Source organism: Pipra filicauda, unplaced genomic scaffold, assembly GCF_003945595.2.
Source record: "Pipra filicauda isolate LSUMZ 115617 unplaced genomic scaffold, ASM394559v2 scaffold57_size4234018_pilon, whole genome shotgun sequence".
Classification (NCBI taxonomy): Eukaryota; Metazoa; Chordata; class Aves; order Passeriformes; family Pipridae; genus Pipra; species Pipra filicauda.
The window spans coordinates 833,610-851,541 of record NW_024104731.1 but is presented as its reverse complement, the minus strand read 5'-3'; the positions used below and the strand labels follow the sequence as shown (position 1 = coordinate 851,541).

Here is a 17,932-nt window from a genome sequence, read left to right as displayed (position 1 = left end):
TTGAACCTTTTTGTATGATGTATTAATTCTGAGCTAATATCCTATATTCTGCTTTACACATTAGTTAAAATCAGTATTGTGAACTGAATCTAAAATTATGTCAGGCTCCAAAGATTGTGATAGTTGTTTAAAAGTCACCTGGACTTTAAATGTTAAGTTTTATGTTATTTATCTTCAGAGCCTTGTTTTCTGAGCCTCACTTGGATCAAGATATATGTTTTCCATGTTTTTCTTTACAATGCAAGAGGAAATTTTCTCCCAGACTTAGACTGTAGGGGTTGAAGATCAAGCATTTAAAGACTTCAGATGAGATTGTAGAAATTGGTAGTACTGATGCCTGTTATCATGGCACAACTCTCTGAATTCCCCAAAAATCTACAGTGCAGTCTGAAATTCAGAGGAAAAGAGGTGTATATCTGTATACATACTATATCCATTATATGATGGATTTCTTCCCAGGTTCAGTCCCCGTACCCTCCCAGACACAGGTGACCACCATATTCTCACTGACTGGCCAGCATTTCTTTCATGCTTCTATCTAGTAATTTTGATTTGGTGGAAACCATTTAACAGCAGACTGATTCACTAAGACTGAAAACTGGGAAAATAAGGCTACTTTATGTGATTAAATGGAAAAAGAACATGTTTAAACTTCAAGACACTGTTTACTATGTGTTCATTAGGCATGTTAATACCATCTCTTCAACAGTTCCTCCTGTCAATAGACCACACAGGACAATAACTACTCAGAACAGAAACAATTAAATAGAAAAACCCAGTGGAAAACAGGAAGGTGAAAAGAATACATTGATGGAGGAAAACACTAATTTGCAGAGTGAGACACAGTCCTACATGTAGAAGATGAAGGGGGGGGGGGGGGGGGGGGGGGGGGGGGGGGGGAAAGAATGAGGTTTTTTTTTTGCCTTTGTTTTGCATACATAGTAAAAATCTCTTTGCATTTATCAGCTAAAAAATGTGGTGAAGAATGGTTATTTTGTATTCATGCAGTTACAGCACATACAGTACAGCAAGAATATGCTGGGTAACTGGAAATTTCACAAAACTAATTTTGAATCACAGATTTGGTGACACTAATTTATTTTGTTGCTCTTAATTATTTTAGCATCTGACTTCTGACATGTAATGTAGCATAATCACATAGAGGACTTAGTAAAATGTTTGTATTTACAAATCCAGTTGCTCAAAAATTACCCTTCAATAGTATTCAGAAGATTTTATGCATCACATATATAATGTCTTGATACGGATTAGAACATTTAGTCAAAACTTGTTGTCCTGCACACATGGCAAGGGCAAGAACAAGTAACGTTCTGACTGCCAATGTTTTGGTTGAATAGGCTTCCTGTTAGTTACATGACTTCTCGGGATATCTGATGTGCATTGTGAAAAAATCTTCGCTGTACTGCTTATCTTACTGATGTAGCTATTTCTTAGTAGGCTGATGACACATTAAGCTTGGATACATGCATGCATTCCCTGTGATGCTGCAAAACCAGTGAATTGGAACAACTGCTATTTGCTTTAATTATGTGGTACTTTAGTGCATACCAAATATTTGAATCAGAACTGACATACTTACAAGCTGCCAGTAATAAATTGAAGGTTGAGAACCTGAGTTTGACACCCTCAAAATGGGAACTCAAAATGTTCCAGAAGCAGGTATTTTACCTCAGCTGTACAGTCAGCAGGAAAGGACTTACTACTGAAGAAAAAGGAAAGCTAGGGCTGCACAGGACTATCAGAACCCCCAGAAACATGCTTGCTGAAGTTTGTGACACTCTACTGCTTTTATAAAAGCAGTTATGGATCTGTCAACATTTCAAAGGCACCACAGTGACTGAGAGAGCAGGGAAAGATATTTCAGTTGTTAACAGAACCATGTAGTATAATTAGAGCTGAAATAATACCCCTTTAATACTAGATGTAAGTATTTAATTTCACACTTTACAGGCTGTTTTGACAGAAGAAGACACACACTTACTGCTTTAGGTGGAACTAATTTTTAACAGTAAGTACTATTGTTAGCCATTGTGGATAGAACTTGTTTAAGACAGGCAACTCCTTGCTCAAAGAACAAATGACATTTATATATAAAAAATGAAACAGAAGGAAATATATTCAATCTCTAAGTCCTCTACCAGAAAAAAAGATAGAAATCTAAGGGTTGCTGAAAATGGTCCAAACCTTCATGGGCTTTGCCTGCATCCTTGACAGAACATGGTATTAGTCTCTTCAGGAAATCATATGGATATGGAGTGGGTAGAAGAACTTAGGGCTGGCATAGAAATATGTTAGTTTAATTTTTTGTGAAATGTAAGCTCATTGACTAGCTTGAACTGAGGAAAGCTGGCGATGATATGTAATCACTGGTCTTTTTCAAATATTATTGGAAGCAAATTTGAAGGCCTGTTCATAGAAATTTACATAAGAGTTTAACTCAGCAGTGAAATATTAATTATATGAGACTTGCTGGCAGCACCAGGTCTGGGCATTATGAAAAATTTGTTAGAAAGTTGTGATCTAAGCAAAAAGAGGTATATTTAAACATGCCACATAGAAATTCAAAGATAAGACTTTTTTTCACAAGTCAGCTATATGTTAGTTCTGGTGTTCATGGAACAATCTCTGTTTTCTGAAAGCCTACAGTGGGGATTCATGTGTGTGTGAGTGTCTATGTATATTTAATATACGTATGCACATATAGATGTATACAGACATACGCACTATATATGGTGACAGAATATCATAGAACAGAGACGAGCAGATCCATAGCCAAAATTTGTAAAGGACTGTAATGGATTTTATGTATTCATAGAATCACAGAATATTCTAAGCTGAAAGGGATCCACTAGGATTATCGAAATCCAGCTCCTGGCCCTGCATAGGACAGCCCTAAGAATCATGCCATGATTCATGCCATGTGTCTGAGAGCATTGTCCAAAGGCATCTTGAACTGTGTCTGGCTTGGCTCTGTTACCACTTCCCTGGGGAGCCTGTTCTAGTGCCCAACGACCCTCTGGGTGAAGAACCTTTTTCTAATATCCAAACTAAACCTCCTCTGACACAACTTCAGGCCATTCCCTTGGGTCCTGTCACTGTCACCACAGAGAAGAGATCAGTGCCTGCCCCTCCTCTTCCCCTCACAAGGAAGTTGTAGACTGCAATGATGTCTCCCCTCAGTCTCCTCCAGGCTGAACAGACCAAATGACCTCAGCTGTTCCTCATACGGCTTCCCCTCTAGACCCTTCACCACCTTTGTACCCTCCTTTGGACACTCTCCAATAGCTTTATACTCTTCTTATATTGTGGTGCCCAAAACTGCACATAATATTCAAGGTGAGGCCGTACCAGTGAGCAGAGATGGACAATCATCTTCCCCAGTCGGCTGGGAGATTCAGATTACAGTGTCGAAAGGAGAGGGCCTATATAAGTAGAATATGTGCAGGGAGAAAAAGATGATGATCGTAAGTTTTATTCTGGCTATTCTTAATGTTATTCTTAGCATTAGCTATTCTTAGCCTAAGGCTATTCTTAGCCTCAAAATGAGTTTTTAAAGATATCTGGCTGAGCAAAATTATTTGAATTATTTAGGCTGAAGCAGAGGGAGGCAAAAAAACTCTCCAACCTGGACAGATAGAGCTACCAGTTCCCAGGTATCTCAAACAAATATGACAAGGCTCGTAGGAAGAGGTAGATTGGAGGAGAGGAAGACTGACAACACCGGAATGAAAAGAAGCTGCATTGTGCATGTAACCAGTTGTACTCATCCTGTGACACTTTCTGCTGCTCTCAGCCAAATTTTGCCTGTGATGTCTTCCCAAAGGAAGCATACGAAGCATCATCTGCTAGGACCGACGGGGCGACTTTTCCACCTTCATTCCCACCGCTTCCTGGAGCTTCTCCACAAACCCCCACCACATGTTCCTGACAGGTGCCCCTAAAAATTGATCCAGGAAGCGGCAAAGGGCGGCTGGGAGGCGGCCGGCCCGGGAGCAGCCGCTCCTCCCGCCCCCCAGCGCAAGGCCAGGGCAGGCACCCCCTGCCCGCGGGCTCACCCGGCTGAAGCTGCGGGAAAAATTGTTTCAGAGGGCGGCTCATGAACCCCCCGCCGGGGCTGTTCGCGTGCAGAACATCAAAGCACTCGGGGCTGAACGAAGTTAGAGCGCCCCGTGGTTGCTCGTAATTAGAAGAGGGAGAACGTCGCGGCGGGGACTCTGAACGTCGCTCCCGCGGAGGTGCGGCGGGTCTGCAAGGGCGGGGGGCGCGGGGATGTCTGTGTAGGCTCTGAGGCCGTGGGGTCGGGGCTGCCTGGCCTCCCTTCCCCGAGGCACACGGCGGGGAACACGGTCCGACCCTTCAGGGAAGACCCCTATCCCCCGCCTCCTAAAGGGAGGCGGGGTGGAGTTTGCCGGCCCGCAAGTGTGGGAAGGCCGGGCAAAGTGGGCTCTGTGACGGGAACAGCGCCCCGGCTTTCGCCGCCGAGAGGGACCCGCCGCTGTCAGCGCAGCTCGGCGCAGCCCGCAGGGAGCCGTGCCCGGGTCCCGTAAGTGGCTCCTCTCTCCCGCCTTTCCCTTCCTCGGGACCGGGTCGGCGAGGGGTTGGAGGAAGTGCCGCTGCCGGGGCCTCTCGGCTGGCTTGGAGGTGCTGGCGAGGGCTCCCACGTTCCAGCCAGGCGAGAGCCCCCGGTGTGCGGCCGGAGGGCCGCTGACCCTCTGCCTGCTCCGAGGAGTTATTCTTAGCGCCGGGCGACTTGCGCGGGGAGAGAGGCAAGGACTTTTCTGCTGCCTTTTAAAGTCCGCTGGGGGGAAGCGGCGCTGGCGTTTCCCTGATGGCCCTGGTCGCGTCCCCCCAGCGCTGGGCGCTGCAGCCGGGGGCGCGGGGCGTGTGGAACCTGCGGGCGGGGCACAAGGGGAAAGGCACCCGAGCGCTGCTGGGCAGCGGGTGTGGGACTTTGTCTGCTGGTCCTGGGGCAGCGTCTGCTGCTGCTGTAAGTTTGGAGGCGTGGATGGGTGAAACGGCGCTCCCTGGGTTTCCGACGAGCTCGATCTAAGACTTTACCTGGAGTTGCTGTCCATGCAGGTGCTGCCCGTATGCAGGGGTTTACTGACTCAAAGCACACAGTGCAACCACAGTTCTTCACTGCGTTTTGAGACACTGGGGAAATCACACTGCAGTGGAGAGCATGAAGTGGGTGCAGGTCCCTAACTGTGGTAAGGCAAGTTTAGGAAACGTGAGATTGTTCCCTTCTGCCAACTTTGCATGTTTAAACGTAGAAATATGTTTGAAGTATGTCACCCAACTGGCAGCCGGAGAAAAGTAGTCCAATAAAATAAATTTAAAATTTGAGATGTCTGAAGCAACAGAACATAAACCTTATGTTTAAAATATTAAGTATCACTCGAGATTTATGATAACATTTGGATGGTAGAGTGTTGTGGATCTGATGGAAGTCTTGGGTCTGGGTGAACTCCATTAATTTGGCTGAATTACCTTAGTTTGGGGGAGTAGGGTTATCACACCGCTTGGTTCTGACAGTGCATGGAGTTTCTTCTGATTTTTATGCCGGTGCTTAACACATGATTCCAGCAAAAGTAACTTACTTGCAAAAGGAATATAAGTTTCCTGAAGTTTGGCCTCAAGTGTGAAAGGAATTACTTCAAGCCTACCATCTGCTTCAAGTATATTAATACCTGACATTATTTGAAAACCTTTCAAACGTTTCTCTTTGTATTGTTCGTATTAAAACCAAAACAAATATATTGAGTGGCATTCAGATGTTTCAGAGATGGAGAACATAAGACAAGGGATCATGGCATATAGAACTTGTATATATTGAAACAAGCTGGTGGTAGTTTGTTTATGCTAGAAAGACAAAACACATTGTATGAAAAGTTCCTGTAGACACTGTGCAGATTCAGTACACAGTGGATCTTGGATTAGAATTTGGATTACACACTGCGGACAATGTTTTGAATTCTGGTTTGTGTCTCCTAATGGCATTAAAACATTAAGATTGATTGTAAAAATAGGCATTAGGCCTATAAAAAAACTTGTTTTCATTGGTACATATAATGTACAATATAGTCAGACATAAAAAGACTGCCTGTCCTGCTCCTATAAGCAGATCTCCGTTGCTGCAATTAATTCCATTTGACTCTACCCTGTCCCCACAATTCTAAACCCCACTGGGCTCTGATACAAATTGGTACAGGAACAAAACAACCCCACAGAGACATAAGTAGCTAGTTTTATATCTTATGCAAAGTGCAATGATAATTTGTACAAATGGCATACATTTTTACTCTTTTGCCACATGTTGTGATGAAGATTATTCATGCATGGAGTAATCTTCTGTCTAACTGATGTTACTCAAATACTACTTTTGATTCTTCAGACGTGGATGAAAACTGGCACTTTGTGAAGTGTTAATGCAATGAAGCTTTTGATCCTGAAGCTCAGTATGTTGGCTAGCGTGTGCATGTGTAAATGGTCCGAACAAAGTTGTTGACCTCAGTAAAAATGTACTTGATAAGATGCGTGACTGTGTAGCTGTTTCTAGCTTTGTACACACAGATTAAATCAAAATCAGTTTCAACTTGCCTAATAATCGCAGAATCACAGAATATCCTGAGTTGGAAGGGCCCACAAGGATCATCAAAGTCCAAATCCTGGCCCTGCACAGGACAGCCCCAAGAATCACACCATGCCTGAGAGCACTGGGTTAATAAATTAATGTACTTAGCATATTTTCCATCTGCCTGTATATACTTCTAATTTTTTTGAGTTTAAGATTTTAGTTAATAAGGTACACAGGGATGACAATGACTTTGGAGTCAATGTGTTGTTATTGATGCCATTTATTAGCTACTTTATGGGGATATTTGATATATGAATATGTTGGCATAATACGTGGCAGTGAGTACAGAAAGACAGGCAAGATAAAAGAAGAAGAATTTAAAACTTTTTAAAATTTTTCACTTTTTAAGTGTTTTGGCAACAATGTATTTCGAAGGAGGAGGTTTCTTTTTGTAACTCAGTGATTGCAGGTGGATGTGACAGAGACTCAAGCTAGTCAAGACTCCTGGGTAATTATGTTGGATATAAGAATCCAGCAGGAGATCTCGAGGTGAAGAGAACTGCTAAAGATCCACCTATCTTGGGTGAAAATATGTGAAACTTAGTTTTACAAGCGTAGGGACCAGAAATGGGACAGAGATTGAAAACACATATCAGCTTAAGTCAGTGTGGGTTTTAACTTGTTTGAAAATGCATATTACTTCTACGTTTCTGCTTGCATGTACTGCAGAGTAACTGAGAAAAACTGACTGGTGTTCATTGCAAAATGAGATGTATTGAAAGGTGCTTGAAGATTTAGTTCCTCCTTTCGTACCTTGGCAGATTTTTGTTCAATTTGCAGTGGACTATATGTTTAAGACAGAGGCAAATGAAGGGGAAAGACTGCAAATGATCAAAAAGGAACTTAAGCTATATGTCATTCCCTAAGTTTAAGATCAGAAAGCTCTTACAGCTTTACCCATACACCTTTTGATCATCTTCACTTGTGTTGGTTCCATAGGTATTTTGGCATCCATCCATCATGATACAGGTATCACATGACACTAAAAAAAACTCCCCAGCTAGACATGGCATGCTTTCCTGGTTTGCCTGCTGTTCTATTTTTAACCAGAACCCTCTCTAGCTCATACAATTATATGCTTCAGGAGAAAACCCTTTAGGAAATTTTCCTTCACATAGGCAATATTAGCTAGGGCACTAACATAAAAATATAGCATGCACTGTAGGGTACTGGTCCTGTCTTTGACTTATTCATTTTTTATACTAGAATGAGCAATCTTCTGCCATTTCTTTTCCCCTCAGGTACCTCTCAGGCATTTGGTGATCTATTAATGCCATATAGCCAAAGGTGTAGAAAAGAGCTATCAATGCCATTTTAATGCATATTTGTGACTTTAAATCAGAACTTCATGTGTTCATGTTTTTCCATACTAAGATACTAAAAATTATTTTATATGCTGCCGAAATTATTAAAAAGTATATAAAAATATTTGGAGTCATGTTTCTGTGTCTGTAAGTTTTCATGTATCTGAAAGTGCCCAGCTTCGTGATACCTTTGCTGTTTATCACATCACCTTTGATCCCTCAGTGTCATGATACAGTACTGATCCTCAGTCTTGTCGATTCTCATCCTTCTGTTTGTTCTCTACTTGGAGTAAGACTCATCTTCATTCCGCTGGTGGTAAGTCAATTGACAGGGCTGTTGGAAGCAAACAGTTGAGCTTTCAGAAAATGACAAACGTGTCCTCCTCTCTGCTGGGAAAAGCATTTGTATAAGTGATCTGCCACTACAACTCCAGTGAGAGTTATAAAGGTTACTAGTAAAAGTGGCTTCTGGGATTCCTAAGTTTAGTCATTGCTGACAGTCATCTAAGATCTGCAGTACTATCTTGTGCGATCTCAACATTGTAATTTATCTGAGTGGGCATACTCCAGGAGGAAGATCATTTAGAAACACACTGAATGTTGTCATTGTTCTTATGAGTTCCTGCATAGGATTGCATATGTGTGGAATGAGATTTCTGAATCTCTGTGAAATACTGATGGGAAATGTATTGCAAGTGCTTGACCACAGAATGAGCTCAGGACATCTTGTTCTACGGACATCTGGAAAAGAAATACAGCATTACCTCAAATAAAACATTCTGCTTATGAGATGATTGTTGAAGGTCTCTTAATGCCAATATATGGGCTATAGCAATTACATACACAGATAGATATCCTTTAGTTCCCTCCGTCTTACTTGACCATGAACAGTAGAAATGAGGATGGGCAGGTTGTGACAGTCTAAAAAATTAATACTTTAATGGCTGGTGTTGAATCCATTTTTATTGAATGTTACTAGGGGAGAGGTGCTACTGGAATATGCATTCTTTACTGTGGATGTTAAGATTCTGTCCTAGACTGCATAGACTCCCGTGTACGTGTCATGTATGTGATGGTTGTGTATATATGTAAGCAGCCCCCCAAGACGTGTTATAAGGAAGTAACCGTTAAACTGGAGTAGAATATTTTATGGTTTAAAGTTAATAAAAGAGGTCCTCACAAATAAAGTGTACTTTCATTCACATATTGTAAAGTTAATAGAATCCCAAAGACAGATGGAGGCTCTCAAAATTTTGCCCAGGCAGCAATGAACTTTTTAATGGTATGGAATAGCAACACCATAGTTCTGATGACAGCTAGCTACTCTAGTTTGGGTTATGGCTTCTAGAAATTATTATCTAATTATCTAAAACTAGTTTACATAAAAATCCAGGCCACTATAGAATGACTTCTACAACACTGATTATGGAAGGGTAGAATCTCTTATTCAAATACTTCTAAGTGGCTGCATGCCTCTGACAAGTAGAAGTAAGCCAGTCACACAGGAAAAAAATGGAGGAAACAATCATACCTAAACCATCACATTATTGTCATGCTTGTTCATTGGTTCTGGTTCTTCTTCCATCTCACTTCTGCAACTACCCTGTCCTACCATACCCGGCAGTTAATGTAGATGAGCCATAAAGACCTCCATGCAGTTGCTAGAGAAAGGTTGTTTTTGGTGCCCTCAGTTCCCTGTGACAACTCATCAGAAATGCAGTGGAGTGCACGCAACATCTGCTGTTTCTGATAATGGGCAGAGTCAGTGTTTGTGATTCAGTGTTTTGCTGTTGTTCCCTCTGTCATTAATGACAAGGTAGTTTTACCTCTTCGTGATGGTAACATCAGTTTTCAGAGGTCTTGGATGGCTGTTCTCACTAAATGACCTCATTTCTGAAAATTACTTTGTCAGATGTCCTACCACAAAGGGATGATTAAATTAATACAATTTAGTGCTTACTGGAGTTTTTGTGAGTCTAACTGCTGTAGAAGGGTAACAAAATGTAGAAAGGTGTCAACTGACAAAATGCAGATAAATAAATTTTCTTATGCAGGGAACTTAACTTATGCAGGAAACATTTGTCAATTGAGATTGGATTGAGGGGAAAAGACACACCGTACCAGTAATTTTGCCAGACTTTTCTACCATCATCTGTGTTTAATATACAAATTCACTTCACTTGTGCTTTTTGCTTTCCAGATTTTTTTTTTAGAAATATATGGAATACATTTATTTTTGCTTTAAAGAACATTATGCTTTATATGACTCTTTTTGGAGAGGCGGAGTTGGGTTCAATGCAATCTAATCTTCATCACCTTTACCGTGAAAACAGTGAATGATGTGGATAAGCTGTTCTATAGCTGTGTGAATTCATGTAGCTAATCCCTACTCCTTGCCCATTTTCTTTGAGATTAGTTAATTCTTTGCTTGGAGTTGGATTGCAAGCTATTTGACAACATGGGAAAATGATTGGTTTTTTTTTATTTTGTTTGTGCAGTACCATATGCATTGTGGTTATGAAATAAATAATAATTGAAATAGAATTTCAAAGGAATTATTATTGTTCTTTTCTAAGTTTCCTTAGATAGAGAAATAACTCCATATCATTTAAGGAAAATGTAACATTTGGATATTGTGAAGATATCTGATTACTCATATGAGGACCTAAATTAATTCCTCTGAATTCACTGTTTATGAATGATTTGGTGTAATATTGATTTTATTTTGCCCTTGAATGTTTCTGGACCGTCATGCAGTTGAGAGAAAACAATGGGATGTGACTTGCCATTAAATACTTTCACCACTGTGAATGAGATGAAAATCTTGTGGATATATAGAATTAGCATGCATGCGTGATTCTTTTCAAAGGTACAGTGCTTCAGTGTGCTTTTTAGAAGCAATAGTTTAGATGACTAGGCTGTATTTTTGATCCTTGTAATGACAGCCTAAGTTGTTTTAAGATTTAAAGTAGTAGTAAGTATTTGAGTGTAGTAAGTTGCAGGATTTAGTTGCTGTGTTCTGCTGTAAGGATTTGAAGAGAGGGAGAACTTTTAAGGGTAGTACTGAAGAAGTATCATGAAACATCAGGCTTGTTATGTGGAAATTAGGCCAGCAAAACTTCGTACATGTTTTTGCAATACTAGGTACATTAATATGTAATTTATACATTCTGCGTTTGTTGCTTTTCCTCAGCAATATGTTTTTAGAAAAATCTTGATGCCTTACATCTATGCACTGCTTACCAACCTGTGTCCACCCTCTTTCTTTACAAACACTCAAGAAGGGCCCCTGGGTGGTTACTGATAAGGAGGGGCTGTTCTGCGGGTATAACAAGGTCTCCTATGTGAAGAGGGAAGTCCTGAGCTGGAGGCTTCCCTCAGGCCTGTGTGTAGCAGATGCCTCCTACATCTATGAATTTGGGGGTTTTTTTTAAATATTTTTCAATAAGGCATGAGTATGCACTAGGTAAATTGCTATGCTGACAAACTAAAAAGAGAAAAATTGCAGTTATCTACAACTAGATTGGTAAAAAGATTCAGTATTAAAAATTCAGTCATATGGATTACCAAGTAGTACATGCTGCTTCATTAGAAATACTATGAGATTTTCAAATATAATATTCACTGTCAGATGAAAAAGTCCAGAGAAGTTGAAATTAGTACTTTTTAAAATACCATCTATGAGGAGACTTCCTCTTGTAACTAACAGGCCTGCTTTGAGGGTTTCACTGTCTTCAGGTGGCCTGTGTACCTAACCTTACTATCCTTTGATATGTATCTCATCCTTTGTGTTAGTTTAATTCTGTGCCCCAAATCTGAATTGGCCTGAATAGTTGCTATGAATAAAGATTCACATATCTCCTAAGGAAGCCTCAATGGTGAATTGCAGTTCCTCGTATTCTTATAGTGCTGTCTTTCCTGTTTCCCAACCTAGTTTTCAGCACAGTAGAGACTGCTATATTTCATGTTTACATCAGTTTGTATAGAATAACTCCATGGTCTGTAGAGTTTCATGCTGGTGTAAACAAACAAATGATGCCTACCCCCCCATAACCTGACCATGACAGAGCTAAAATCGTGTTTGAAAACAGACTTATGGAGGTGAAGTATTTTTCCTAAGGTCTGTATATAACTGCTTTCTCCCAATATTTGTATTTTTCTGCCTTCTTGTCCAAAGCCAAATGGATTTGTCTATTTATGTGAAAAATGTAAATGCCTGACAGAAAGTTGACATCCTTGACTCTTCTTGGAGCCTAAACAACTGAGTAGAATTTAAGTGCATTCATCATATTTAGTTGAGATGATATGCAGAGCTCCCATATTGCCAAGATCTGTTTTCTGCTCAGAGAAGTATATGGTTGGTGCAACACAACATCTAGGAAAATAATGAGAGAGACCATTGTATCTGAAAGACCTTTTGGAATGTATGGAGGCGGAACAGTGGCAAACTTATGTTATGCCACTTATGAGAGGAAAAAAAAGTATTACAAGGTCCTCTGTAGCAGCTTGTTCTCTGTAGCGAAAGATGAGATGCTGCATAGGGAAACAATGGTGATTCACATGCTGTTTGCTCCTGTTTGAGCGGGTTTAAGATGTAATAGACCCAGATCACCTGGGAGCATTTAAGGAAAGATTGAACATGGCATTTAGTGCTACAGTGTAGTTGACATGGTGGTGTTCAGTCATAGGTTGGAGTTGATTATCTCAGAGGTCTTTTCTAACCTGATTGACTCTGTGGTATCAACCAACTATTGCTGAGACTCCTTTAGATTTTTAAGGCACTTAAAAGAAGTTTTCAGGAGTTAAAAAATAGATGTTCATATGTCATTAGGAGAAATCTCATTTGTTCCATGAAAATGCAGCTTTCATCATTGTGGTTGAGCCTGATGCTGAAAAATACCATGTGGTAGCAAGTTTTATGTGCTATGAGGTGTTCCGGTAGAACAACTGCCTTAGAGCAGTGAGGTATTCACTGTGGTTTTTTCACGGTAGAGAAGAAACTGGGAAGGAAAAATCAACCCTGCAACATACTTTCTCTAAGTGAAGGAAATCTGTTCTAATTGATTCAACATTTATTCCTTAGTGGGACACTACTTCTGAGTATCCAGTCCAGAATTGTTTGCAGTCTCCCATGCAATGTCCAGCTATTAGAAATATTTTATTAGACCATTGTAATTTATTTTTTAATTTATTACGTGTATGTGTCTTATTCTGAGGCAATTAGTTTCAACATCAGACTTAATAACCCCATTTTGTATTTCTAATTGTCCCAGTTATAAACATTTATAAACCTTCCTGCAGTTTTGTAGTACTTCATAAAGCCTTCTATGGTGTTTAATTGCCTATATCCTCCACTTCATTAGTTGTCTAAGCAAATAATTTTAGATTTGTATTAAATAAGAGGGTTTTTTTTCCATTTGAATGTTTTTCTGTCCTATGTGGTAACAGATGGCTTGCACTTAGTTCAATGAACCAGATGCAAAAAGAGCAGAATTTGCAGTAAAATACTGTTGATGTTGCATTTTTATTCCCACACAATAAATTAAGTCAGCTTTCTGATTATGTAAAGTGAATGTTTACACTCTTTCATTGAAATTAATTAAAATGTATCCTCTACGTTCTGTGAAACAAGTAGATTTCCCAGTCTGGATGGGCTCATAGGTACAATTTGTGCATTTGTTACTGAAGCCATGTCTGCATAAGAAGCTCTTGTATTGTGCTCTGGGCTGCTATCTCTTGTTCCTGCTCTAGTAACCATCTCTCTTGCCTGCACAGCTGTTTGTGGTACAGTGCAATGAACTGGATTAGGAAACATTCATTTTTTATCTTGGGATACTTTTGATTAAGGATCAGTTCCCTATTCCAGTTGGAATGGCCACACACATGGTCGTGCAGCCACAACTAAGGGATGGATACAGAGGAAAGAATAGACTGAGCAGTATGAGCTGCTTCAATTGTGCCACCATTGGAAGAAACTATTTAATATGCTCCACAAAGCTGTAAAACATACCAAAATTTCACTTATCCCCTCTGATGTTTGTCTTCCCTTCCTTTTAGACTGTCTTTTTTACTGAAGAAAGCATTAGTTCAAAAACTTTCATCATAGGACTGTAGTATCCCTCAAACTTTTTAAGGAAGTTTTGGCATTTAGAATCATACTTTCCTTGCAACATAGGAACTCCTGTAGAGTTCAGTCTCATTCCTTTGGACAGGAGCTAAAGAAAGTACCAACTTTTTAATCAAGAAGATATCACTTACCAAGTGTATTTTTGCTCATGCTCCTTTAGACTGGCTTGGTAAATGACTTTTGTGTGAAACTGTATTGAATGAAGGATTTTGGATAGTTCCTACTTTTAATTTGTTACATCTTTACTATAACTGTAGTTCCACTACTGCATTTTTGACCTGATTCTGATCTCTGTTTGGCCTTGTAAATAGAAAGTATATCCATAGGAACCAGTGAAATTACCAAAGTTGCAAAATATCCCTCTTGTCTCTTCCCCATTCCAAACACTCTCTCAACTCTCATTTGCATTTATTAGTAGGCTATTATAACCTATTGGAATTTCTTAAAAAAATATTCCAAGTTATATTCTTGTGCTTGTTTATGAAAACTGGCAGTATATTTGTCCAAACAACTGCATGATGATTGGTACAAATTACTCCTGCAGAAGATGGTTAGTAGGATAAGTATCTTCCTTTAATCTACATAGAAGAACAGTGAAATCCAGCATTTTAGCTTGGCTGAAACCTAGCTAATAGATATATGGGTTTCAGTGTTCCATATGCTTTCTAAGGATTTGATAACAAACATTGCCGATAGCACAGAGTTAGACAATGGGTTGGTTTAATTGCAACTGTTTGCAAATGGCAGAAAGGCAGCAGAAACACAGAATGATGTGAATGTTGTTCATAGTGTTCCCTGGAGGGACAGCTTGGGGTGGCTGGAAAGAAGCCTGGAACTGTAAGCAAAGAAGCTGTCCTGATACTTTGATTCCCCCTATGTTCAAGGAAACAGGACTCTGGAAATGCAGAGCAGGGCATGTGAGATGTGCGACATTGAATTTCATCACCTCAGGAGTTGGTGGAGCATCTGCTTTCTCGGGGGAAAAGCTTCCAAGTGCTATATGTGGACTCTTCTTTGATAGTAAACACACCCCTTGAAACCCCATCCAAAAGGCTGAAGGAAGATCTGAAACAGTGGTATACGGGAACATTACTCACAGTGCTACTTCTGTGGGGTTCTCATAAACAGCTAGCATAGCTGCTGGCTTGAGTGAAGAATCTTTGCATTTCTCTTAGCAAACTTAGAAAGCGGGATTTCAGGAACAACAACAAAGCCTCCACAATCCTGGGAATTAAATCTGTGAGTTGGGTAGGCTATAGAAGTTGTCTGCCTGGATTTGGAACTGCGTCATCCAGGGATCTTGCATAAGGCTGAATATTTTACCACAGATTTCTGCTCTGGAGGCCCAGGAAGGGAAAGTTTGGATTGCCCCATCAGAAATACTGCAGTCCTTGACATTAGCATTTTTTTGACTGATGCAATTCTGCTGAAATGTATTTGGCTTGGTTCAGTATTGCTAATAAATTGGGTAAATTACTGGACAGAACAGAAGAATAGCTTTTTGAGCGCAGACTATGTGGAGAAGTGGGATATGCTTCAGAATGAGCAGAGAGAAATGGAAGTGTTAAAATCCCACTCAAGGTTACAAAATGTTAAAGTATATACCATAAGATGTATAAATGTGAAGTATATGCCATGTGTTCAAACTGATGTTTCAGAATGTGATGCCACACGAGGCTGCAAAATGAGGAGTGGCTGACCATCATAAGCAGTGAAGAATGGAAATCACAAAACTGTTGCTTGGATCCTGTGTGGGTTGTTTTGCTGGCCTTTGGTACTGATTTGACAATTTAGAGAGGTTTTCTTCATCCTTCGCATGTATCATTGAACACCTGTATCAAGAAAGCATGTCTGAACCTTCAGCCACTTCTGGGATCTTGCTCCCTAGTTAATATGGCAGCATTGTATTGTGTAATGGACTGTGGAGATTTAGCAGTCTAATGTTGGAAAATTTTACAAATAAAAAAGAGATCCTGGCTGATACAGAGTGAGTTATTTTATGCAGTGAATATTAAGTTGGCAAGTCAGCATTCAAAGACCAGATGATCCAAAGAACACCAAAAGACCACTTTTGTATGAGGATGAGTGTGTGACTGTTTTATGTGTGTCTTCAGGCTTGTACAGTGTATCAGCTTGCTTTTGTATGGTAGGAGGAAGGTACTGCCTGTATCTCTGCTGCAGCCCGTTTGTTATACTCAGACATATGCTAGGTACTAAAAAGGCATATACCAAGCCCCGTGAATCAGGTGGACAGTCATGAGTATGAAAGTTATAACTGAAGGGAAGGGGGAGAAGTCTGCTTTTTATGGATTTAGATAAATGACCCCTAGAATTCAGCAGTACCTCCTACCTGAATTCCAGGTTAATGTACTAAGAGCATCTCAGCATGTGGTGAGGATGAGCTTTCATAATGGTCTTCTCCAAAAACTGTGGAAACCAAAGACTGAAATAAAGAAGTAAATAAACCTCTCCTATACAAATGCAACCTCTGTAGGTTTCTGTCCTTGTCTTTCTCAGCTGCTTTTTCGTATGGTTCACACTGAAATAAGAGTATGCATACTGAAATAAAGGCATACTGAAATAGAAGTTGGGCTGTATTTTCTTATACGTAAAGCAGAACTGATCGTGTCTGTATTGTTTTTGTAGTATCCTTATTATGCTTTTTGAATTTCAGATCAAGTAACTTGGGGTCAGAGTTTCATTTGGCATTCCCATCAGTGAATGCCACATCAGGGTGCAGGGTGTGGTGTCAGTATTCAATTCATTACACAAAACTTGGAATGGAATAAGACTTAAAGTAACTTTTATAGCCATTATTCTCTAAATATCCCTATTTCCCTAAGATGTACCAGTAATGCTGCATGCTGAACAACTGAACTGTCCAAGTTTGCTTAAAATCAATTTGTCTTTTGTAGGTGTTTCTGCCAGTGACAGGATCAGATTTGACGCATTGTTATGAGTCATTCACCATCAACACTGCTGCAGTGTTACATTCTAGACTTTAATCTTGCCATTCAGACTGTTGTGGCCTTTATAGGTTCTTACCTTGCCTGACAGCTCTGCCTGAGAATAAGCTTGTCCATACTCAGAGTTACGGTTGCACCAAAAAGAGTTATATTTTAAGTCTTGCCTACAGCAGTTAATCCTTCTCCATATGTACCTTGCAGTAATGCTGGTACAAGAACTTGTGCAGTTCTGTAGTGAATTGTATCAGGAAACTAATCTGAGTCAAAATTGACTCCGTACCTACTCAGTGTTACTGTAGCTTCATTCCCCAGTTTAATTCACTTTACTGCCACAGAAATGTTTCTCTTGCCCCAAGGGAAGAAAGCAGGAAGGAGCATCCAGTTAGAGTACAGCATTTATTGTGGTGGAAATACCAGTTTGAGGTGTTAGTTGTTATGCTACGACTGCTGATAAAGCAATGGCAGCACAGAGCTTCTCTGTCTGGCAAACATCTTTGAATTCAGGTGGGTTGCAGTACAGCCTGCAGCCTTTGCAGCTGAGGATTCACTGTTATGTGTGTGCAGTGGCAGTGTCTACTTCAGCAGTAGTGCAGCTCTGCAGTAATGAAGCTGTAGAGGAAAATTTCTAATGCTGTGGATTCACTGACCATACCACTTAGGTTTTGGTATGTGTGGGGGAATTGGGAGGAATTCAGTTTAGTTTTTGTCTGGTCTCACAGACTGAATTTCCATTACCAGTTGGAGTGTAGTAGGTGCTGTTCTGGAGTACATATCTGAATTTCCTTTCATATGAAAGGATATCTCAGGATTGTTCACAGTGAATGGTCAGGATGACTGGGAAAGTCTTTGAAACTATGCATCAGATCTGAACAAAAAT

At 40.2% G+C, this 17,932-nt stretch overlaps 1 protein-coding gene across 3 annotated transcripts in view; it reads left to right on the top strand.

Moving 5' to 3' along the window:
- The first annotated feature begins 4,187 nt into the window (after positions 1–4,187).
- Positions 4,188–17,932, top strand: part of SLC7A2 (solute carrier family 7 member 2) — a 52,099-nt gene continuing 38,354 nt past the window's right edge. For 2 of the 3 annotated variants that reach the window (XM_027735401.2, XM_027735400.2), the window contains exon 1: positions 4,457–4,564. The gene's annotated coding sequence lies outside the window, so the exon portion shown is untranslated. Of the gene's footprint in view, positions 4,257–4,456; positions 4,565–17,932 lie in introns of those variants that run through there. The other variant, XM_027735396.2, reaches the window with a different exon arrangement.